The sequence below is a fragment of the Caretta caretta genome, chromosome 2 (genome assembly GCF_965140235.1).
Source record: "Caretta caretta isolate rCarCar2 chromosome 2, rCarCar1.hap1, whole genome shotgun sequence".
Classification (NCBI taxonomy): Eukaryota; Metazoa; Chordata; order Testudines; family Cheloniidae; genus Caretta; species Caretta caretta.
In genome coordinates, this window is record NC_134207.1 from 201,920,159 (window position 1) to 201,945,606 (window position 25,448).

Consider the following 25,448-nt stretch of genomic DNA (forward strand, 5'->3'; position numbering starts at 1 on the left):
ATCATGACACCATTTTCTGATCTGGATACAACAAACTCAGTTGTGTTTTATCCACAAAGCAGCTGCTTTCACAACAGAACTATTTGTCAGCTGTGTTTCTGCATCCACGCTTACCATTCTGCTTAGCTGTGTCTGTATCAGTGCATTTTGGGCAGCTGGTCAGACTGACTCAGCCGGGGACAATGCCTAGAGAACATTCACACTGAGCAGTATCAGCAGCTAGTCAGGCAATGCTGAGATGTCCTAATAACTCAGGGAGGAAGGACAACCAACCATCACAGTGACTTAGGTGCACTTTTGGTAAGACGCGTCTTTGAAGCAGCCTGGTTACAGAAAGATCACCATATAGTAGGCATGAGAGTGACATGTCATTACCTACCACGATTACTAAATATGTGTTAACCATATTGTGCATGGCCAAAAAACATTTAAGTAACTGGTTACAAACTAGTAGAGACTGTGTGTGTATGTTTGTGTGTGTGCGGGTGCATGCATGTGTGTTCTTTCTACTAGCTGTGCTACATTCTTGTTGCTGTTGTTTGTGTTTAACTGAAAGGCTTAAAACTTAAATTCTGATCGTGACATTTTCCACTGTTATATGTATGTGTACTCATGGCACAAATGCTTAACAAATGATTGCTAGATTTTTTTTTAAACCAACCCTTCCCATATGTGTTAAGAATGGGCTCCAGCTTGTATTTACAGTGAAAGAGCTAGGATCTAGAGGTTTTAATTTATTGGAAGTACACATTGCTATCAGCAATATTTCCATGACCATTGCCATGGTCCCCAATAGTCTCTTTGTCAACTGTTCACAAAACAAAAGGAAAATGCTGGCATGACAGTCTTTATAATTAAAACAATACAAGCATTTGCTTCACAGAATTTTTCACAGAATTATTCTTATTGATACTCGATCACATTTGCTTGCAAAACACTACGACTTCAAATGGCATATTGGACAGTAACAACATTGCTTCAAATGGAAACATTTAGCAACTGGCTATGCTTTGTTCCATGACTGTTTTAGATTTGTTTACTTAAAATTGCGACTATCAAACAGAATATGCCAATTTAAAATGATATAGGCTATTAAGAATCAGAACAAAAAGACCTGCTCATAAAAGGTTATTTGTCTCATGTTTCTGAGCTCTTACATACATTATTCTGGAAAACACAAAATGCATTCTTTATCTCAAGGAAACATTTGCTTTTATGTAATTCAATAAAGCTTTTTATCACTGTCCATGAGTGGCTGCCTCTAAGTTACAGTACAGTGAGGGAGACTAATCTAGTAGTTAGATCATATGATGATGTGTCAGGTTCTACGTTCCATTCCTGGTTCTGTCACTGATTTACTGCCTGACCTTGGAAAAATCATAGTTCTTCTGTACCTTAGTTTCCCCATCTGTAAAATGAGAATAATAATGCTTACCTACTTCACAAGAGTATTAATACATTAATTCATGTTTTCATTGCTTGAGAAGCTCAAGATGAAAACTGCTATATTAATGCAAACTATTACCATTGTTATGTGGTTGAATGAAACACTTCTAAAGGAGTCTAGCTAGCAAAACAAGTACATCTGTATCTACCAGTTGCACATTTAGACCCAGATCATTCCTCCACTGAAGCCAATATCCAAACTCCCATTGACCTCAACAGAACAGGAGAGAGCCCCAAGTTCCAAAACTTGGACCATGCTTACACTGGAATAAGGAGCATATTAATTTCTTTCTTCAACATAATGGAGCTCTGCTCAAGTTTGACCAAACATAATCACATTTGGCTCAGGCATGGAACCATTTAGGCAGCTGCAGAGGCCATAAGAACTAGTGTCTTCCTTTCCAAACTCTTTGGTTGCCTCACAGCTGACTGATAATTAGATGTAAAGCCCCAATGGCACAATCAGGGAGGAACTATGCATGTGCAATACTGCCTCCTTGACAACATCTCCAAGGTCTGAAGGAGAGTGGAGTCATGACCCACTGGACACAGTTCAGGGTGCTGTGACAACAAGGGAGTTATTTGATCACTCCCAAGAGGAGAGATGTGTATTGTCAAAATACCAAAAACATTCCAGAGTCTGCAAACCACCAGCTAAGCTTCATGCCACTGAAGGATCAACCTTTTGGATTTCAAAAAAATCATGTTACTAAATTCATGCCATTAGTTGTGCATGCATGTCTTAATTGCAGGTGCTGCTCCTGTTACTACTGTCTTTGCACTTGCAATCAGGCCAATAGATGGGCAAGAACTCTCTCTTGGGTTTGCAATTCATTTTGCAAAGTTAAATGTAGTGGTTCAGATTGCATTTACTAAAAGGGAAGTTGGCATCAGCCTATCTGAAAACACATACCTATGGGTCAGCCCAGTTGCATCACCTTAGATTATTGACAGACTAGTTTTTACTACCGTCAGCACTGCAGAGACAGAGACACTGCCGTCTGTCTGACATTATCAGAGACATCCTCCAGTAGAGCAGGCAGGATTTCGCACAAAGAGGAACTGCTATGACCAGGTAGCTTTACTCACCGGCCACACTGAGGCAGGATTCCAATATAAGTTGAAGACAAGGATCGCCCTTGTTGATTTGTCCTCGGCATATGGCACCATCTGGAAACAGGTCCTCCTCGAGATCGACCACATCATTCACTGCAGGTGAACAATCAGCCTCTTGGTGGCGGTGACCACAGACCACCGTTTTAAGGTGCACTTAATGGCCAGATCAGTAGACCAAGAACTCTTAACTCAGGCATCCCACAGGACTCCATCCTGGCCCTAATACTTATTAATATATACACTGTGGATATACCAGCGACGGATTCGAGGAAATACATGTATGCAGATGACATTGCCCTAGCTGTTCAGCATACAAGTCTCCATACCATCAGCTGCATGCTAACCCGAGATCTTAGCACAATGGCTGATTATTTCCGACACCGGAAACTTAGGTCTAACCCAAAAAAAACCCCGGTGACCACTTTCCATCTGAACAATAAAATGGCTAATACAAAACGCGATGTGCAGTTCTGCGGTGAGAGCATCAGCCATAAGGCTAACCCAAAGTATCTTCAAAAAGAAAAGGAGGACTTGTTGCACCTTAGAGACTAACAAATTTATTTGAGCATAAGCTTTCGTGAGCTACAGCTCACTTCATCGGATGCATTCAGTGGAAAACACAGTCTTGGCATTACACTGGACTGGAGCTTGACTTTTCAACAACACCTCAAGAACACCCATGATAAGGTTAGGACTCATGTCGCGCTTATCAGAAAACTGACTGGAACATCATGGGCCTCCAGTCCACGTGTGTGATCTCACAGCAGTCACACTAAACTCCTTGACACTCAACTCAATAACGCTATGTGCATAGTGTCAGGGACATTCAAATCGACTCAGGTCGACTGGCTCCCGGTCCTATCGCACATCCAGCCTTCACAGATTAGAAGAGCTGCTCAGACATCTCGCTTTTTCAACCATGTCAATTCAAATGTGAGGATCCCGCTGCACGATGACCTGCAGAACCCTCTGTGATAAATGAAGGGGGTGTAGCTCCCTTTTATGGACATCCAGCCAGCGAGTAGCTATAAAATCCCTCTTAGTAGCTGTTCTCTAATTGCTTTACCTGTAAAGGGTTAAAAAGTCTCACTGCTATGCATAAGTAAAAGGAAGGGAGTGGGCACCTGGCCAAAAGAGCCAATGGGAAGGCTAGAACTTTTTAAAACTGAAGAAAGACTTCCCTTCTGTCTGTCTGTTGTTGTTCTCCCGGGGAGAGGCAGACAGGGCAACAGCTATGCTATAGGAAGCTTTGAGCCAGGTATGAAAAATCCTCAGTATCATACCTAGAAACTACTCATTTGAACCCCCAGGCATGTAAGTAGATCAGGAAATGTCTAGAAAGACGTGATTAGGTTTTTATTTATTTATGGCTTGTGGACTCCTCTGTGCTAGCTCCATCCCTGAAAGGGTTAAAAGCCAGCCCTGGATGAGGGCTGGGGCTGAGAGCCAATAGGAAAAGGCTGGGCCCTATAAAAGAGCTGCAGGGCCAGAAGGCAGAGTCTCACTCCAGCCCTGGAGTGAGAAGGGCCTAGCTGTCTGGGAGCACAGGGTACCTCAAGCAGAGCAGTGCTGGGGAAGGGCAAAAGGAGCTGGGGAGCTCCAGCCTGGGAACTCTCCAGGCTGAGGCCTTGGTAAAGGCTGCAGAGGTGCAGCCTAGGATGGGGATAGGCAGAGGCAGCTGGTCCAACCTCCTTGCCAATGATGAGTGGCCATTACAGACTGCAGTTTTCCCCAGAGAAAGGGGGCTAGATGATGACTGGCAGTAGCCACTGAGGCAAGGCAGGCTTAGAGGGTTGGGGGTTCCCCTGAGAGGGGAAACCCAGAGTGTGGGGGTACTGCAGTCGGCAGAACCCCAAGGGAATTGGGCACCGGGGTCCAGGAGGGACACAGGGCCCGAGGCAGGAGAGACATCGGCCAGCAGGAGGCACTCCAAGGGCTAGAATTGAGCTAATTCCCGAACAACCAGCAGGAGGCACTGTGGAGGTGAGTGCTCGATCTGCTACATCTTGTAGTTGCTCTTTTAAAATCTAGCAATAGCCTGAGTTCCCAGGTGTATTTTCTTTCTTTTTTCTAATTAATAAAATGTACCGTTTTTAAGAACAGAATTGGATTTGTGTCTTAAGATGTTTGTGCACATGTTTTTAATTAGCTGGTGGCAACAGCTGATTTCCTTTTGTTTTCTTTCTCAGCTCTTCCCCGGAGGGGGGTGAAAGGGCTGGAGGGTACCCCACAGGAACGAATTCCCAAGTGCGCCTTCCTGGGCTCTCAAAGGGGTTCTGCACTTGGGTGGTGGCAACACCTACCAATCCAAGCTCAGAGAAAAACTGTAATCTTGGAAGTTTACTACAAGCCTGGAGTGGCCAGTATTAACTTTTAGAATCCTTGCGGACCCCCACCTTCTGCACTTGAAGTGCCAGAGTGGGGAATTAGCCTTGACATCCGCCAAAGACGAGATTAAAATCCTGCAATCCTTTATGTAACCACATCAAGACCCTTACTCCAATGCTGAGGCTCAGTGGAGAGCCACATGGAGTATTTCAACTGCTCAAAACAAACAGTTTATTGTTGGCCCTGCCGAGGAACCACCTGGTTTTGATGTATGTCAGAAAGATTGGTGCCGATTGAATCGCATCTGGACATTTCCTGAGAGATGTGGACAAACCCTCTTTAAATGGAAAATGAATCGAACACCTGTATGCGACTGTGGTCACCAGGCACAAATGACAGAGCACATCATATCTGAGTGTCCCCTTCATTATTTCTCCAGGGGCCTGAAGGACTAGATATAAATTTTTAATCGTTGCCACATATCCAAGCTATACGTAAGAATTAGTAGTACTGGAAAAGGGTACCAATTATTTTCTGCCTCACGGATCACCAGCAAAATTGCCAGTCAAATTCTCCTTTTGGAATCTTTATTGATGATAGTGGCTAGTAAAAATGCATGAAGAGTTTGATCTGATTCAGATACCAAGATGAGACATTTCTGGCAATTGGAACACTAATGTCTAGACTGACAGTAGGAGAGAGAGTAGAGCCCCAAGAGATGCTGGACAGACTCTCAGCAAGAACTATCACTACTGCAGTAATATGGATGACAAAAGGAGACAATTTAGAAGAAGCAGCTAAACTACCCCTTATGGAAAAAGCCATATGGAATGTAAAAGAAATTAATGATCTTTCTATAGATTTGTTGAACCATCCTACAGAATTCTATGACCAGAAAATGCATTCTTTATTATATTCAACGTATTTTAGAGTCATTTCCATAGAGCCCTATTGGTTTCATACCTATTAAGTTCTATAGGACTTTTCCATTAAAGCAGTCTCCAGAAGGACATGCTAACAAAGCTCAGTTCAAAGACCCAAGATGTTTACAAGATCTGCAAATACAATAATGTAAATGCCATCATATCTCAATGTGACAACACCAGCAATTCCAGATTGTATTCTTGTATACTCTCAATACTTAAGCTATGTCCACACTGTGAGCTAGAGGTGTGATTCTCCTCTCATGCACACATACTTGTACTAGCTCTCAAAGTAGTGTGAGTATAAATAGCAGTGTAGCTGTGTTGGCATGGGAAGTGGCAGTGGAGGCATGGCTTAGTCATGCTTAATACAAATCTCCCTGAATCCGGTGGGTACATACTTGGCCTGGCTAAGCCATGCGTCCACCACTGCTACCTCTGCTACCATGGCTACACTGCTATGGATACTCTTGCTAGCTCAATGAGTGAGGGTATGTGTACACAAGCAGGGGAATCACACAGCTAGCTCATAGTGTAGATGTATCATTAATGGACAAGTGAGTCTGGATTTGGATTCTTATTTTCTCCAGAACTTACCTCGGAAATAATGGGCCCAATACTGACTGTTGCACTGAGCTGGAATTTTTGTTGTTGACTCCAGTGAGAGCAGGGCTGGTTCCAGTGATCTAATATTGGCCAATAACTTATCAGATTTTTTAACGGGAGTCATGCTTTCTTTGGGCTACATTCTGATATCTTTCAGAAAGATATGCAGCTTTGATTAAAGGTTGAGGAGAAAAGGTAAGATCTAGCTCAGAAATGCTTGGTGAAATTCTGGGCCTGTGTTCTGCAGATCAGACTATGTGATCGTAATGGTCTCTCCTGGCCTTAAAATCTATGAATCTGCAGTAAGTAGTAGATTTCAAGGCTACTACTTGAGCAGTAAGGCCCAACTCAGCACAAGTTCCTTCTGGAGTCAGAATCCTCATACAGGAGGGAATGGAGATCCCAACTTTTGCATTAAATATTTTTAACTGAGGCATTCCTGAGACAAGAATGGAAAGATACACATATGGAAAAGCCAAAATGTCCAGAAAGTTGGTAAGTCAGAATATACAGGCACCCAATTCTGCAGCAGTATTTAATAGTCCAATAGTAGCAACAAAATCTCAGCACAGTTCAGCAATATCCAGAGGTGTGACGGAAACGATAAGCAAGCTCAAGCTTCAGCTCAGTCCTGTGGTAACCACTAGCAAACCAGGCCTGGCTCCAAACAAATAGAGAAGAAGAAATTACAACAACACTTTGAAAGAGGTAAAAGCAATTTGGAAATTCAGAAAGTAACAAAATCAGTGTAAAAATGAATGAGCAAGCAAAAATAACCAAATACAGGTGAGGAAAAACTACTAAAATCAGAGCTGAAAACAGTTTAGAGGATAAGTTGCCAACTCGAGTTTGCACATTCATTCCCCTTCAACTGCTTGTTGTCTAACAACTTTATTTTAAAAGGCTTAGGCGGTATATTGTTAGAACATCTGTACATGTTTTATTGGCTTAAAAATTGGAAAGGAAGCCTTGTATTGCAGCAAGTAACAATACATCCAGTTCTTGCATAGTATGGGGGCTTTTGGTGAGAGAGAGGGGAATTTTCCATTGCATAACATTCTCTTTCTTTGTTGGTCTTTAAAAGAAATTACGAACACAGAAGGGAAAAAAAAGAGAATGAATTATTATACCTGACAGTTCTTTGTTCAGTAGCATTCCATGGGAAGGCAGCTGCTGCCATTCTATTTGTGAGATGCTAGGTAAGCTCCCATAGCTGGCCACTGGATCAGTTCACCTATTGGCAAATCTGAATGCTTCCACAAAGCAATGTTTGATTTCTGCACACAAATGTGAACTGACATAAACAACATGTTGACATTGGTCCACATCCACTTAAGACATTATTTTCTTTTCAGCCAAGCATGCAGCTCACGTGGCAGCTTGGGAATAAAAAAAAAAAATCTGCAAAAAAGTTTGAGGGAACTCCCCACCCCAACACACACTATCTTTGTGCTTTTATTTCTTAATGAATAAAAACAAAGTACATTAACAGTAAAGCTGTATGAACCTTCTCAGAGGAAACCCCAAATCAGATATGTCTATTGCAATTTATTGTAACAGAACCACCCTCCTTGCCTGAGGTAGGCATGAGTTTGATCCCATCAGAACAGTGGTGCGCAGAGACCCTGGTTGGTAGCTGTAATGACCACAACGCAAACCCCGACTGCAAGTGCTGTAAACTCTCCAGCTATTACAACCATGTGGGCATCTGATAATTGATGGGTTGACCTAAGAATGAAACATACACCTGGCTGGGGCACAAAATAAATGACTCTGAGTTTGGGAGGGATAAGGTAAAAGACATTGTTTAGTGGGAAGGTAGAATGGCTTAATTAAAGGAATTTCACTAAACAAAAGTAAACAGTAACTAACAACACACAGCACAACCTAGGATGTCCAAGTGAAAAAAACCTTTTGACTGTTCACCTTTATAGGCAAAATTCTAAAAATGTCACTATTTGTACTCTGTTTTGACCTTTTAGGTGGGTACATTGGTTTAATAATAATAATTTTACCCACAAACATAAAAAATTATTATCCATCCTCTGGCTGGGGTTTAGCCAAATACAAATGTCCAATGGGGGCATATAGATTCTCTTTAAACACAAGGACCTGAAAATTTGCCAAGGTATCATTGCCTTTAGTAGAGAATGCCATGCTAATTCTACAATGCACACCACAAATGCCAGGTGTCTGTTTTAAAGTGTTCTGCAGATTTTCAAAAGTGGCAGTGTACTTTTTTAAAAAATCAACTTCATGTTCTTGCTTCACTACAATGACTGTATGGATAGCAGGAGAAGAAAGTGAATTTGGTTATTTTTTTCTAAAATGAAAGAGGATTTTGTGAAGATTAAAGCAACCTGGCTTGGATTTTCAAAAGGCTTAAATCTGAGGTTAATTCATGATTGTTTTAATTCCATTTTAAGCAGCTGCAGAAATCCATAAACCCAAAGCACTCATTACACCTTTACAGCACCAAACCAGGACTGACTGCTAAGCAGAGATATGAGCATAACAGATAAGAATGCTGACAGGGAGTGGAGTTACTGCTATGAAGTGGAAATGGCTTGGAAAGGAAATACAGTTTCTTGCTTGTTGTCTTGGCCATGAAGAACTCAGTAACAAACATAAGGAATCAACTCACTCCACCATAACTCAGTCTAAAATATGGCTTCTTTTTCACTGAGACAGCATATGTTTGTGCTACAGAAATATTACTTGGGACAGAGTAGAAAGGAATAAACTAAAGCTTCTTAGAATTATTCAAAATAATTGACGTTTGCTGCCGTATTTATGTCTGGAAGCCTATCACTCCCATACGAGTGAAGAAGTCAGCCATGAGGGAAGGCTGTACAGAGGAAAGGCTGTTCATCTTCTCTGTAGAAAGACCTTGTAAAAGGTCTTCACTGCTAGTAAGAATGAGCATATCACCCAGTCTCCTCTAGCACCTCTCCCAGTGGCCCAGAGTGGCAAGGTTGAATTACCCTGCCAAAGCCTTTTACTTTGCTTTTCCTATCAAAAGAATAAGGGGAGATTTGACAGAAGATGCCGAGAAAACAAAATCTATAGCTCAGCATAAATACACTGCGACTGTAAAGGTTAATGGCTGTAAAAAAACCAATGCTGAGGTTTCCACTTGAAAGTAAAATAAAACTAATTTCAGTTCTATTAGGAATCACATCAAAGAATTTACATTAATTGTTTGCACACTGAAAAATAATGTCAGTAAGTGATCTGAAAGCAAACTGAAAGGTAGAAATTGTAATAGCAGGGCATTTTTTAAAAACTTTGCCATTTTTGATTAGATTGATTTTTCTCCTAACAAGAAAATCTGCAAAATGAAAGTGGGTTTAATATTTTTCTACCTGCAAAATATTGATTCCAGGAGACTCACACTGAAAACATACTTCTGACAGGAAAAGAAAAATAATATTAAAATAAAAGATCTGTTGGGTTGCATGGGAGCCAATCCAGGATAACAGCTCTCATGTAAACATCTGAAATGTCCAGCAAAGTTGGTGGGTTTATTTAAAGAAAACAATGTTCTTTATAAAACCAGCAGAAGTCACTCAAATAGGAAAATAATTACTGGCTCTATCTCTAAATGAGTAGTTATGTAGACTGTCTCCGTTCTTCCTATACTCCCCTAATTCTGCACTGAGATGTTATACTAAAGTTCTCACTCATTCCTCATACAGACAAAGCTCACATTAACTTTGGAGGGATTTCATTTGAAAACAGACCAGATTTTGCTCTCCATAATATCATTAAAATACCTGAATTCACTGGGGCTCTATGAGCGCACTACAGAATAGAATTTAGTCCAATATCAGTTCTGAATAACAATTTTATAATTGTGCCCAGTGACTATAGGCTTGTAATAAATGGGAAAGAATTGACTGGTTTAGGGGAAAGAAATAGAAATTCCAGAAATCTTATAAGAAAGCCTGTTCTTACAAAATATCTAGGTCTATTTTGCAGACAGGAGGGTTTTGAATAAGTTCCAGATATACATCCAAAGTTTGGGGTGCTTATCCAAACCTGAACTCCAAACTTCTTAAGATTCAACCATCCCTAGTACTGAATGGCACAAAAATTGATACTTACAGGGTGCTGTTTACTGTATGTCATCCATTGGTTCTAAAACTTCCCTTTGCGGCAAAACCGTGGTGGTGGTGAGGGGTGAGTTCCTATTTTTTATCTCCCCTAGCAATCAGAAGTTCAAAGGCAATTTAAATGTAGGTTTTCAACTAGACTCCCAGCTGCAATCTGAACCTTACTTAATCCAAAATGAGGTCATGTTCAGTGTTATAAAAGCTATAATCTGACATAATTAGCAATTCTTTGCCACAGTTTGTGTCACCTTAACTGTGATCTTTTAAAACTGGTAAAATTAAGTTTATGAGGGTCCTTCTATATTTCAAACTATTTTCTCCTAATCAAGTAAACCAAGAGGAAATTAAGATAAGGGAAGAATATTAAAGTTGGCTTTGTCATCTTCCATTTGAAAATTGATTCCTCCCTCCGTTCACTCCTTCCCCCCACACACACCGTTTAATGAAGGCAACCCTTGAATGTATTCTGCTTACATTCTAGAGAATGAAATTTGGAACACTAAACAATCTAGAACTGAGTGTCAATTCCTGATCCAGTTCCCACTGAAGTCAGGCATATAAAAAAGAAATAGAGATAGAGAAGAAAAACAATATTAATTTAGTGCCAAGCTTTGCCACTCCTACAGTGAGTGATATTCTACTCTATGTGTAGTCCTATTGACAATAACGGGGCTTCTCATGGAGCAAGGTACGATTCAACATGAACAAGGAGGGAAAGAATCTGGCCATTAGTGAACAGCAAAAGAGACAGACAATATTAAGGAGAATCAGAGATAACATTTGCACTGTTAATTCAACACCATAAAAATGAGATGTATTTTCACATGCATAAATAACCAAAGACCAGCGAAAAAGAAAAGAGAGCCTGTTAGAGAAGGCTGGGATAATGAGGAGGGTATTTCTAAAAAAAAAAACAATACATGTTATTTGCTCTGGAATTTACAAAGAAGTAACAGGAAAAGATTCCACAAGCAGACAGACATTAGCTAGGGAATCCGAAAGGAATACTGAGGGGAAATTAAGATTGTGCCAGAACAGAAGTGTCTGAAGTCAGATATGAAGTGGTGAACCCAACAAGAACAACCTGTTTTAAAAGATAGACTCAAAACAACTTTAACAATTAGGGAGATGGCAAGTAACATTGGAAAAGCTGATTGAAAACACAGCAAATGTTAAGGATTAAAGAGGACTGCATGGCAGATCAAGACAATCATTTCATGTTTAGTTAGCATTACTATTCCCAATTTCCCCACCCCATGTACTATTTGTATTATTTATATTGTGGAAGTACCTAGCAGTCTCAGCCACAGACCAGAACCATATTATGGTAGCCACTGTATAAACACAGAACAGAAAGATGGTCTTTGGCCCAAAGCGTTTACGCTCCAAATATAAGATAAAAGAGACTACAGGTGTATGTCCTGTGTATCTAACATGGTGTATGCCATATCGTGTATAGAGAAAAAAAATGTACTTATTACATTACATCCTCTGAGAAGTACCTATATTCCCTGTGGATTAATGCTTACTGTTGCTACCAAACACAAACTGTGACAATATTCCAAAGTACAGGGCTTGAACACTGTATACCAGTTGTTCCTGTTGCTGCCATCTGGGTTTTCTCTGTGTGAAACAGAGAGTACAGAGGATCAGTGTAAGGCTGTGAACATTTTCTGAACTGATATTTATTTGTGGAGAGTATAATGATAATCAGACCACTATTAAAATAGGAGATGTATTTCCAACCTGGACCACTGGGGGGAGATGTTCATTGTAACTCCCATCTGGCAAATAAGCAGTTACCTCTGGCAAATAAGCAGATTAGGTGGAGACAGGAGAGCCAAATCTAGAAGGTTAAAAAATAAATGGGGTTAGATGGAGGAGCTTTTGTTGTAGTGGGGAGATGACTGAGCCTTTCAGCATGAGGGGGTGACCATTGGACACTCAGAGATGCCCAGTCCAAACCATGTTCTGGACGAATCAAGGGCGGGATATCCGGAGAAGTTACTGTAAATTATGGTTTCAGTGTGATTGCAATACGTTTCTGTTCAGCTTCCCAAGCATGAGTTTCTGTGCCTGTACACTCCTCCCAATCCACACAACCATTCAGACTGCAACATCAGCCCAAGAGGTCGCTGCACCAGCTGTGCATAGGCTGGCATGGTACTGGGGGCTGATTGACATGTAAATCCAACATTCTGTGCAAGTAGCATGGAGAGTCTATCTATGGCCATTGGTAGTGGGCAGTGCTAGGACTGTGCTGAATCCCGGAGCCCATGCCAGGGAGCAAGGAAGGTGGATTTTGCCTGCATTTCACCAGCATAAACCAGATTATTTGAGCATTATGCAAGTGAAGGGAATTTCACCCTCTGTGAACAAATCCCACATTCCTTTAATACCAGATTCATATGTGAAACTAGTGTTTGTTCCAAGTTCACATTTACCTTCCAATAGCTATTTATGCCTAAGAATATTGTACCCAGCTCTGCTCCCTTTGAAATGAATGGATGGTTTGTTGTTGATTTGAATAAGAATATGATTGGGCCCTTAGATTCTTTTTTTCTAAACACTGCTCTGTCCAATACAATTCAAGTTCACCTTCTTTGACTTTTCATTTTCTGACAAGCAATTCCTAGGAGACAGACATGAAGCAACTATATCTATATAAGCCACTTCTCTGTAGATATGTGAGTCAGGTGTAGCCATTTTAAAGCCGGCTGTCTTTCCTGTACACTGTCCCCTGATTTATATCTCTTGAAAATTAATATGAACCTCACTGAAAATTCTGAAGGCAATGCAGAGGTTTGAACATTAACTTAAGCTAATGGCCAGACTTTGGAGGAATTTTAAATGAATATATCCACCTCCAGAGAACAATATCGCTACGGAGAAAAAAAAAGCCAGAAGAAACAAGGGTGAAAACTACTGAAAACAATGGAGTGGGAGGTTAGTCCTTCTGCTTGTTCACAGAGGGTTAAGGAGTGGGACTTTCTGGCCTTACGTTTTTCAGTGTTTTAGGAACTAAACTAACATGAAGATTGAAATTTGTCACCAAAGAGGTTATTTTCTGGTGTTTTAGACAACATTATACATTTAAGTCGCTAGAAGGGAGGTAAAGGGAAAACTGACAAATGGTTCTTCATGCCATTTGGAATGAATATAAAGTTGTCTTCTGGCATCAATACAGAAGAGATTTCCAGGTCCTCATATGGCTATTCTCCTGGCTGGAGCCTGCAGAGCAGATGTACAACACATGGAAAAGAAAGAAAATGATACACAGAAAAAAAAAATAAAACTGGAAAATAAAGAAGGGAACTTCAGGAATCACTGAAGTCTGTGCCTCAAAATATGCCATTTTCACTAACCATACCACCCCTAAACTCCTGTATTTTATAACTGTGGTTGTTTTCTGAAGCCAGATATGCTGCCAAAATCCTGCTGCTCTTCACAAAATTATCCGTGGAGAGAGGGCTCAGTGCTGCTTATGCTTTTGTTTTCCTGTGACTCAAAATGGATGGAATACAGATTCTGTTTTCCACACAAAACACATTAAATCTTCATTTATGGATACTATTGAACGGTCATAAGAAGGACAGCTTCTCAGGGAATATCACTTCTTCAGTGCCCCTTGATAAAGAGCCTGCATTTGACAAGCACACTCGATAGCAAAAATAGAGTTTCCTGCTAATAATAAGCTCCAGCAAATACAGCCACTGTGACCTTCCAAAGTTACATCAGCCACAAATCTCTTCAGCTATGTTCAGCCCAGACAACATTACTACTGACTGTGCAGTGAACCAAAGCTCTTTCAAGAAGCATCTGTGGATTTTGAGCAATCCCTAAGCATTTAGCCTTTAATGGTATATGTTTAACTACTTTTGTTAACTGATGAATTCCATCTAAGCATAAAGGGATTAGTAGGAAATCTGCAGTGCAATGCAAATCAGTACCCAAAATGGTTAACCAAACAATGTTTTTTTTGGTAACCAGGCTATAAGAGCACCTGATGGGACACATGGAGGGCAATTTTCTGATAGCAGTTCCTTGTGCTGGAAGGAATTAAATTAGGGATAGACTATGGACAGCTACAGGATACAAAAATATCTAAATTGTGATGGCTTTTAGGAAAGAGCTTGCAGTGATTCATTTTCTTTAGGATTTGCTGGGATGCAAAAGTCCCATTTCCTCTTACAAAAAAGTTTCTAGAGGTGGATGGAAATTTTCAAAAATAGTCCTAATTTGAAAGGCAAATGATCAAGGGCTTAGAAAAACATGGGTTAATGCAATTGCCTGCCTTTCACTTCTAGAGACCTAGATTCAAAGTAGGTTGCAGGTAAAATAACTCTGGTAATTTCAGTCTAGTCCCTAGTGGACATTTGTCTACTTCTCAAAAACTACCATCACCTAATTAAGCAGTGACTTGCTGGGGAGAGGCCCAGTTCTGGACTAGATATGAAGAACTTGGAGATCATGATGGAGGTGCATTTTGAGGCAATTTGCAGAGCAGAATTGGCTGCTTTTTCCAACTTTATCCTCCAGGTCAAAGTCATCTTGTCACAAAGTTGAATCATTTGTGCTGTGATTTCTTGGTATTTGCTGCAGCACAGAGTGGTGATGCATCACAATTTCACAATGGACACATCACTATGTTGTAACTCAACATCGCTGTTTGGTAACACAGTGTTATGACGATGATGATATTTCATAGAACTGACCAAATGATTGACGAGGAGTAATTTATTCAGCGAATTTAGCCCCTTTTTCTGATTGCAGAACATCCATGGAACTGCCGATGGCAGTTTCCTAGAATTTATTCACTCTGATATTATACACCAAATATTTTATTTTATGCATTGATCATGAATATTCAAAAAGTAATGATGGGCGTTCATGAATGGTCAGATCAGTCCTTTTATGATCCCTGAATGGACAATCACTTCTGGCCTGAATACTGGCATGTGCAAATTCAGGTTGAGAGTACATATATCCATATAGGAATTGGTTGGTCCATCTCCACAGTACCTGAGCTCCTCCCTGACGTTAAAAAATGTATCCTTACAGTACCCCAGGAGAGGTAGGCAATTATTATTATCCTTATTTTACAGAGGAGGGACAGAGAGATTATATCATTTGCCCAAGGACAAACAGGAAGCCTCCGGCAGAGCTGAGAACTGAACCCATATCTCTTGTATCCCAACCCAGTGCTTTAACCAGAAGACCTTCCCTTGCAGGCAACTCTAACATTTGCTTTCTGCAAATACGCATGCCAGTAAAACTTACTGCTCAACTTTACAGAATGCAACAGAAATTGGGCTCAAGCATGGCCGACTTAGTATCTTCTTTAGAAGAGCACCACTGCAAAAACAAAACAAAACATCAAAGTTTAGCTTTCATCCCCTTTATACAATGATATTATACAGTGAAGGTGAAAGTATCAGGGTGACAAACACTGAAATACCAACATTTGAATGTCTGATGCTACTGTCTTTTAAATCTTTACTATTTTGAGCTCAGTGTTATTTACAGTGGTAATATTATTTAAGAGTAGCAATGAATCCAAGTGGCAACGCCCAGATCCACAATCACATCTAAATCCAAACTTCCCCAAAGCATGAGTTGCTCAGATTCTGTATAGCAATTCAGCCCATTATTGAGAGAGGCCCAAGTCCTGAAGTTCTAATCAGATGAATCAACACATCCCCAAAGTTTGGGCAGGTTTTGGGACAAGTTCAGACGCAATGCCTGCTGCAGACCTCAGATGAATCCTGTAGAGTGGGACCAAAATCTTGAAGACATCATTGTGTGGGGAGTCCAATTTAACAAAAAACATATTATATTTTCAGTTCATTGGGCTAGGAAGGAGAACAAATATATCTCAGGGTAAAAATCTGTTCTCTCATGATTTATGATTCAGTTCTTTTTTCCATCTTTAACCACATTGTTTCCCTAAAGTCTCCACTACCATATGCCAAGCCTTAATATGTATCCTATATTTTCAGTCATGACTCTTGTCCTTCATACCAATATCCATGCCCCTACTGCAAATGACCTACCCTTTCTACTGGGAACAATACAGCAAAGAGGAAACGATGTCAGCAAAATTTGGAAGACAAAGATATGTTAAGAAGTGCAAAATAACTCCTTCTGTCAAGCTGCTTTAACTAAATAAAGATATTGCACATATCATTGACTAGCTTTGCTAACACAACAATGATATTCCTTCCCCCATGTTCTCCCTGTTCTCTTGGGGTATGTCTACACAGCAATGTAAGCCTAAGGTTAGTAGGACTCGAGTCAGCTGACCTACGTCAGGAAACCCTGGGTTCAAGTGTCTATGTTGCATTTTAACCCTAACTTCAGTATTTTATGACCCATGCTTGAACCTAGGGTTCTGGCATCCACACTGCAGTGCACAGACCCAAGTCTGCTACATGAGCGTGAAGAGACAAAAATCAGGAAAGCCAAGGTAAAGAATGAGCTAAGCTGGCAAGAAATGTTAGAGACAACAGGAAGGGGTTCTACAAATATGTCAGACAAAAAAGAAAGACCAGGCATGGTGTGGGCCCTCTGCTCAATGGAGAAGGTGAGTTGGTAATGGAAAATGATAGGAAGGCAGAGCTGTTCAATGCCTACTTTGCTTGTCTTCTCACAAAAAAATAACAGGTGACTGGGTGACTAGCAAAGTTACCATAGACAATAAAGGGGAAGGGATGCAGATCAGGATAAGTAAAGAACACATCACAGATCTTCTAACTAATTTGAATGAATTCAAGTCAGCAGGGCCTGATGCTATTCACCTCAGGGTGTTGAAGAAATTAGCTGAAGAAATCTCAGAGCCACTAGCAATAATATTCACAAACTCATGGATGACAGGAGAGGTCCCAGATTGGAGAAGGACTAAAGCAGTGCCCATCTTTAAAAAGGAGTAAAAGGTGGAGCCAGTGAACTATAGACCAGTTCGCCTGACTTCAATATGTGGGAAGCTACCAGAGCAATGTATACATCATTCTATTTCTGAATACCTGGAAGACAAAGGGATAATCACTAGCAGCCAGCATGGATTTACTAAGAACAATCATGCCAAACTAGTTTGATTTCCTTCTTTGACAGGGTAAACGGTTTGGTGGATAGAGGGAATGCAGTGGACGTAATATACCTGGACTTGAGCAAGGCATTTGACACACTCCCACATGACATTCTGATAAGTAAGCTGGAGAAATGTGGGCTCAGCAGAACTACCATTAACTGGATACATAATTGGTTAAACAACAGCAAACAGCAACTATTAATGGAATGATGTCAAATTGGAAGGCAGTCTCAAGTGGGGTTCCACAGGATTTGTTCTGGATCCGGTGTTATTTAACATCTTTATTAATGTCCTGGATGTAGGTATAGAGAGCATACTGATCATATCTGCAGATGATGTAAAGCTGAGGGGGTTGCAAACACTTTGGAGGATAGAGCTAAAATTCAAAGGAATCTTGATAAATTGGAGAACTGAGCTATAAACAACAGAATGAAATTCAGCAAAGACAAATGTAAGGTGCTACACTTGGGGAAGAAAAACCAAATGCACAAATGCAGAATGGGGGGAAATTGACATGACAACAACACTGCTGAGAAGGCTTTGGGAGCTGTGGTGGATCACAACCTCAGCATGAGTCACCAGTGCGATGCTGTTACAAAAAAAGCAAGTCCAATTTCAGGTTGTATTAATAGAGACATAGCATGCATATCACAGGAGGTGAGAGTACCGCTCAATTCAGCACTGGTTAGGCCTCAGCAGGAGTACTGTGTCCAGTTTTGGTCACCAATGTATAGAAAGGATGTAGAGAAACTGGAAAGGATTGAGAGGCGAGTGGCAAAGATGATTAAAGGGATGGAACTCAAGCCATTTGAGCATAGGCTGAAGAAACTGGGTATATTTAGTTTGGAAAAGAGGAGACTGGGGCGGGGTATGATAATGGTCTTCAAATACTTGAAAAGCTGCCATAAAAAAGATGGAGAAAAGTTGTTCTCTCTTGCCACCGTGAGCAGGACAAGAGGCAATGGTTATAACTACAGCATAGCAGACTTAAATTAAACCTCAGGAAAAACTTCCCAACTGTAAGAATAGTAGGACAATGGAACAGGCTGCCTAGGGCAGCTGTAGAAGCTCCTTCCCTGGAGGATTTCAAAAGGAGGCTGGATAGCCATTTGTCTTAAATCGTTTAGACTCAACAAATCCTGCATTTTGGCAGGTGATTAGACTAGATGACCCTTGCGGTCCCTTCTAACCCTATGATTCTATGATTCTAAGTCAAAGGAACCCTTTCCCAGAGTGCCTAGGGCCCCCTCCTCCCAGGTGTTGACACTCTAGCCCTACGAATGTGTTGCACTGTGGGGGAAACTCTACTGCCCCCTACCCCCCATTTCCTAATTGAGGCACTGCTATTGATGGGACTCAGGTGCCCATAAGGAGCACATGAGTGCATAAACTGCATAATTAGCTCCTTTAGTGGCTGTCTCAGTAGAATGACTGGAGTTTGAGAATGGTTTATACTGGACTACCATCTAATCTGAGAATAGGGCTGTCCAGCGCAAGGCTGAGTTATATTGGCAGGAAAACGCCCATGTGTACCTTTTCTGAGGATAATTGGCACATTAGTCTCCAGACCTGTCAGACTATTAAAATGAAACTTTGCAATTGTTAACTTTTAACATGGGATGTTCAATGAAGATGTTTTTGTTTGGTTGTTTTTTTATTTATTTTTGTCTGTTTGTTATGAAGTTTGACATAAAATGTAGGGTTCAGAGGAAGAACACACACACCCCAGCCTGGCTGTTGCCGGCTGTGGAGCGGTGAAGTGCATTCCTAGGACTTGGGGTGCAGTGTGCTCCAGCACCCCACAGGATCCCTTACTCCTGCCCCTGCTGCACCCTGGGAGGCAGGTATAAGGGATCCCTAGGAGGCTGTGGGGAGGTTTTGGGGCTGGCTCCCACTCACTTCCCTGACAGTGCATGCTGCCAAGGCACCTCTGCATACACAGCCCCAGGGAGGGCAGCAGGGACAAGACAGCAGAGCAGGGACCAGGTAGCTGCCCCTCAAGGAGGGGGAGTAGCCAGGGTATTGGGTGGTCATCCCTTTCCTGGCCATGCTGAGCTGGGAGCTCTGTTGTTTCCTCTCCCTGCAGGGCAGCCCCTTAGTCCCTGCTCTGCTCTCTGGCTCTTTCTCCCAGGCCCCCACTGCCCTCGCTGGTGCTGCATGTACTGTGAGGGCGGTGAATGGGAGCCTGCCCCAAAACCTCCCTGCAGCCTCCCACAGCAGGGGCTCTGGCGCCTCCTCGCTGTAAGGAAGTTTTGGGGCCGGCTGCAGGAGGGGAAGCAGCAGAGCTTCTAGCTCAGCACAGCCAGGGAAGGGATAACCCCCAACATACCAGTGGCCAGGACCCGCCTTCCGCCTGTCAGCTTGGCTCCCTGCTCCAGGCAAGCTCCATGCAGCGGCAAGGAGGAGCCAGAGTCAGAAGGAGCGTGCTTGATCAGGCAGTAGTAGCGCTTCTAGCCACTACGCTGGTTGCCTGCAGCACTTCTCCTCTGCCGCCAGGAACAATACATCCTGAGGACTTCTGGGACCCAAATCAAGCTGGGGCTGCGTGCACACAGGAAAGCAATAGGGCTTGGACCCAGGGTCCCAACTTAACATGGGCTTGCCCTCCAGCCATGCAGGGTCCTGGGTCCTAGGTCTGAGCCCTAGGTTAGCATAATTGGTGTTAGGGGTTAGGTTTGAGCCCAAGCTCAATCCCAGGTTTACATTGCTGTGTAGACACACCCTTGCTTTGTATGTGCAAATTGCACATTTGTTTCCTTTAAAACTCATTCTGAACGATTCAAGGCCAAATCCTGAAGTCTTTACTAAGGCCAGACTCCCAGTGAAGTCACTGAGTGGGGAATGTGAAAAGGCTGCCTAAGCATTCAGACTTGTAGAACATATATTTTAATTGTAGTGTGGAAATGTTGGCAGTCTAATACAGTAATATTTGCAGGATTTTTTTTTTCTATGCAGCTAATAGCATGGCTTGTGTATTTGTACATTATGTAGGTCAATATTAGATTACAGACTGTTCTACAAATAAAAAATCTACTCTATTAACTTTTTATAAAGTTATTGTTAATTACTATAATGTTCATATAGCAAACTATCATTTAGCAGTCAGAAATTATGGATATTTAATAACAACTTGAGTCCCCGCTGTCTTGGAAATAATGGCCTGGAACTGTGGGTCTGTTAGAGGAAAGCTTGATGCAACTCTGGAGGAAGGGGTGCAAAGGTGGCTGCAAATGATCAGAAGGGGACTATTACATGCACCTAGGACATCCGGATCTAGGGCTCAGATACATCCTTGCACTGCCCCTTGTTAAGCAGACTTTTAGGGCAGCTTTGCACTGGTGGAATAGCACAAAGCAGGGGAAATTTTGGCCCTGTCTCTATCCCTGTGTGATACTGTGTCTATTGTGGGGCTTCCCTGGTTTAAAGGGGATGGAGACAGTAGTAGGGTGTTTTTGGTGAGTATGCCTTTATGGCTCTTTTATGCAGGGAAACTGACCAGCATTGTTACAGTGGAATAATTTTACCTCCATAGTCATGTTGGTATAACTCCCCCTGTGACATTCAATTCCAGAACAAAAATTACTTTATTCTAATATGATTTCTCCACTATAGCTGTGCTAATCAATTTCCCCATTTAGAAAAGTCCTGATTCTACAATGCTCTTTCACCCTGGGTCCAACCAAAGCTAGGTAGGATTGCGGGACCTTTAGGACATGTTTTAAGTTTATCTATTTTCCCCAACCACACTTTTTGTGTGAGAGTGTCAAGGTGGGGAAAATGAAGGAGGTTAATAAGGGATATACAGTGGGTGGATATGGAGCAGTTTGTTTTGGTGGACGAAAAGGCTTTTTTAAATGATGTTTGGGATCCATTAATACTTATTTTATAATGTTTATAAAATGCCCCAGAACATTATATGGCACTTTTACACATTTAAACAAGCAAGACAAGTTCTGTTAGGCCTGGTCTATACTACAGGAGTAAGTTGACCTAAGTTATTCAACTCCAGCTACGTGAATGATGTAACTGGAGTCAATGTACCTTAGGTCAACTTGTTGCGGTGTCCACACCACCCTGGGTCAATGGGAGAAACTCTCCCGTCAACTTACCTTATGCTTCTAGTAACAGTGGAGTACCAGAGTCGACGGGAGAGCAATCCATGGTCGATTTAGTGGGTGCATCAATCTCCACAGCGACGATCCCCCGTAAGTGTAGACATAGTTACTTTAATTCTTCAAATAGCTACTAAAATAACTATACAATGCACTTCAACAGGATGCTGGTAGGTGACCCTCTTGAGGTCAATAGTCTTCATGCAGCCAGTGGGATCTCCCAGCATTAATCCTATGGCAGGACCTCAAACTCACTGAAGTAGCAACATAAGATTTTCACCAGGTGTCTGTTTGAGCAAGCAATGCACAATTTAAAACTATTTTCTTAAAGAAATAAAATAGCTCAATGAAGATATAAATCTGTCTCCACTCACATTATTATTGTGCATACAGTGGCATTTGGTTTCGAGTACTTGTGTATTACTCCATCCTTTCCATTGCTAACACTTGTCCCAGCCTGCCCTTGTGTTTGCTCATCTGATCAAAAAAAATTCTTGAATATGAGCACTGTTTAAAAACAAAACAAAACCAGGGCTATTATGGCAGCCTCTTATCTGATGCTTTACTTCCAGCACGCCGTGCTAGGAACCCTTGTGGATGAACTGCCCCTGAGAGGATGAAGAGCCTTTTGTCTGTCTCAAGAAGCCCCTCTGGGAGAGTCAGAGCAACACTGACAGGCCTCAAATTTCTTCCTCGGGCAAGCTGGGAGCTATTGAAAGGCGTGAATAAAGCAGAAAAAACCAAGACACTCCTGAAAGACCGCCTTCTCAGAAAATCTACAAGCCACAAGCCAGTGTAATTTTCTTCCTTCTGTCTCCAGGCAACATCTCCAGGGGAACAGGGATTCTGTTTAACAGATCGGCTAAAAACACACATACAAAACTAAAGCTGCCACCAAAAAAAGTTAAAAAGAAGCAAGATTAGGATTTCTTTTCCCAGACAACCATAGTGCTGACTTCTCCTCAAGGAAACCCAGCCTGGCACTCCATCTGTTAAGTAATATAACAGGCTCTTTCCGACTGCTTTCTCACTCCGAGCCACCCTAAATAGTTAGGTAGTTCATGGTCCCTCCTTGATACTCGACTGAAACAGGGTCTAGATGAAAGCAGTAACACAGTAAACAAAGTAAGAGATGCCTTTTATGCACCTTTGTTCGTGTTTTCACTGTGACGTTTGTCTTCTCATTAATGACATGATATCAACAAGATCAAACAGAAAGATTCCAGAAATGTGGAAACCCTCTAAATCACAAGTGTAAACGCTTTGGGGTTTAGACAGCATGACTCCTTTAAACCGTCGTCCTGAGGGCAAGGAAGTGCTGATGGTTGGAGGAAGAGGAAGTGCTGGTTATTGCAGGAGTGTGAGAAAAAGGAGAGCGAATGGATGTATGTCTGTACCTCCAGACACAAGGGGTACAGCAAAGAGGCCCTCACAGAACGAAGGAGTCAAGAACCTGCCCAAAGCCTGGGAGGGACAGAGAGGCCAAAAAGGATGCCCGAGGACAGGAGCCAGGAGGAGCACTGTGCCAGGAAGGAATTGTCCGAGAAGGACAAACCGGAACTGGACCCAGTATCACTGCTGCCCAGAGCTGTATGGGGCCATGAGTACTGGGGCTTGTGACTTTGAACTGGGATAAGGAGGGAAACTGTAGCTAGCTAAGTGTGGAGGTTGTCACACTGTGTGGCTTTGCAGAGCACGGCAGAAGACGGTGCCAGAGGGGTTTGCTGGGGAAAGTTTATTGGTGTTGAAAACAACCAGGATCATCCAAGACTCACTGCCGGACTGGAACTTTGCCCAAAACTCCTAAACTCTGAGTGTAGCCACATTGCTCGGTGTCTGCCCTTTCTATTGTGGTATCACTGGGCCTGTGGGGCCTCGTGGTGGATGTAACCCTGCTGTATTGCTCCCCCTAACTTCCCCCGCTGTTTTTTTCTCCACCCACCCCTCTGTAAATAAATATTTCCCTTTCCTATATTCACTGTACTACTCTGGTGTGTGTGTGTTTCCTCCAGGGGGTGTGGAACAGCTGCCTCTCGGGTGGAAGGGACTTTCCCTGCTGCACTCCTGCACGAGCCTTTTCTTGGCCGGAGCTGCCTGCAGAGCAGATTCCATCTCAGCCATGAGGACACTAGAGTTACACAAGTAAGGAAGGGGACGGGGGGAAGGTATTTTTCTATGACCAAAGAATCTGACTGAACTAAAACCAGGGAACCTCACTAACAAGCAGTTAGGAGGAACTCTAGAGAAGGCTCCCATTTACTTTTACAGGTTTCCCAGTTATTAGTTTGCCTATATGCAGAAGAGCTGGTCGAAAAATGCCCAATTTTTTAGTTTTTACAATGAAGGACAATCCTGAAAGACCTCCAATGAAAAACCAAAACTAGAAAAAACGTTTTGGAAACCGAAAGGTTTTCCATGTCAATATACATTTTTGGATTTTGGTAAAAGTTCTCAGTTTGAAAATATTTTTGTTGTTTCTTCAAATCAAAAACTGAAACTTTTCCAGTAAACATCAATTTTCAAAAAGTAAACCACTTTTCAGGTCGCAATTTTTCATTAAAAAATCACTTGGAAATCCAGTCTGCTTCATAAATTTTCTATTAAAATTTTCCAACCACATCGAATATGGAGCTATGTCTGGGACAATGCACAGTAATTGCCAAAGAGTTTGACACACAAATATAGGCTTACAATCATAAATCAGTCTCCACATTTCTTCTCTAATGCATCTTTATTTTGGGGTACAAAATATAAACCCAGTCCAGACACTGCCCATGTGAAAGTCCCACTGGCATGAGTAGAAATTCTTCATGCAATGGTCTTGCAAGATTGGACCCTAACTAAATCAAAGACTGATGCTATAATGATGATAAAATGTCTCTGATCCTAGAGGAGTTCCTGATTTGACCCAAAGTCTGTGGAGTGGGACCAGCTTTAAATATGTAAGTATTAATTTGCATCCAGACATGAAGATTTTGCATGAGAATAATTATAATAAGCAACTTGAGAAAATGAAAATGGACTTAAATAGATGGCTTGTCCACCTCCTCTTTCTGGAAGGAAGAAGTGGATGATTAAAACGAATGTTTTACCCAGTCTCCTTTCCTTCTTTCAGGATTTACCTCTGTCTGCTCTGAAGGATTTTGTTTTAAACTATTGTTTGAATATTTTTATTTAAAGCTTTGTGTCTGGAGGTAATTTATTATCCTGTCAATATGTCTGAAGGCCCCATGCCAAAGCTATAAAAACTATTCTTGATAACATCCACAATGTATATTAGTTAGAAGTAATATTAATTGATGTAAAAATGAAATGAGAATGTACCCTAGAGCAGTGGTTCTCAACCGGGGGTCCTGTGCCCTTTGGGGGCCCGTAAGCAGGTTTCAGGGGCCCTCCAAGTATGGCCAGCATTAGACTTGCTGGGGCCCAAGGCAGAAAGCCAAAGCCCCACTGCATGGGTCTGAAGCCTGGGATTCTGAGCCCTGCCACCTGAGGCTGAAGCCAAAGCCTGAGCAACTTAGCTTCGCGGGGGGCCCTGTGCCATGGGGCCTCAGGCAATTGCCCTGCTTGCTACCCCCTAACACCGGTCCTGGCTTTTATATGGAGAAAACCAGCTGTTGTGGCACAGGCAGGTCATGGAGTTTTTATAGCATGTTGCGGGGGGGCCTCAGGAAGAAAAAGGTTGTGAACCTCTGCTATCGAGAATAAGTTCCAC

General features: G+C 41.9%; 1 long non-coding RNA gene across 1 annotated transcript; it reads right to left on the reverse strand.

The window, feature by feature from the left end:
- Positions 1-846: 846 nt before the first annotated feature.
- On the reverse strand, positions 847-22,445 carry LOC125631616 (uncharacterized). The gene is made up of 4 exons (XR_007354998.2): positions 21,731-22,445; positions 15,815-15,889; positions 2,536-2,655; positions 847-1,408 (listed from the first exon to the last, which is right to left on the reverse strand). It is a non-coding gene; the product is annotated as an uncharacterized LOC125631616 (long non-coding RNA).
- Positions 22,446-25,448: the final 3,003 nt, after the last annotated feature.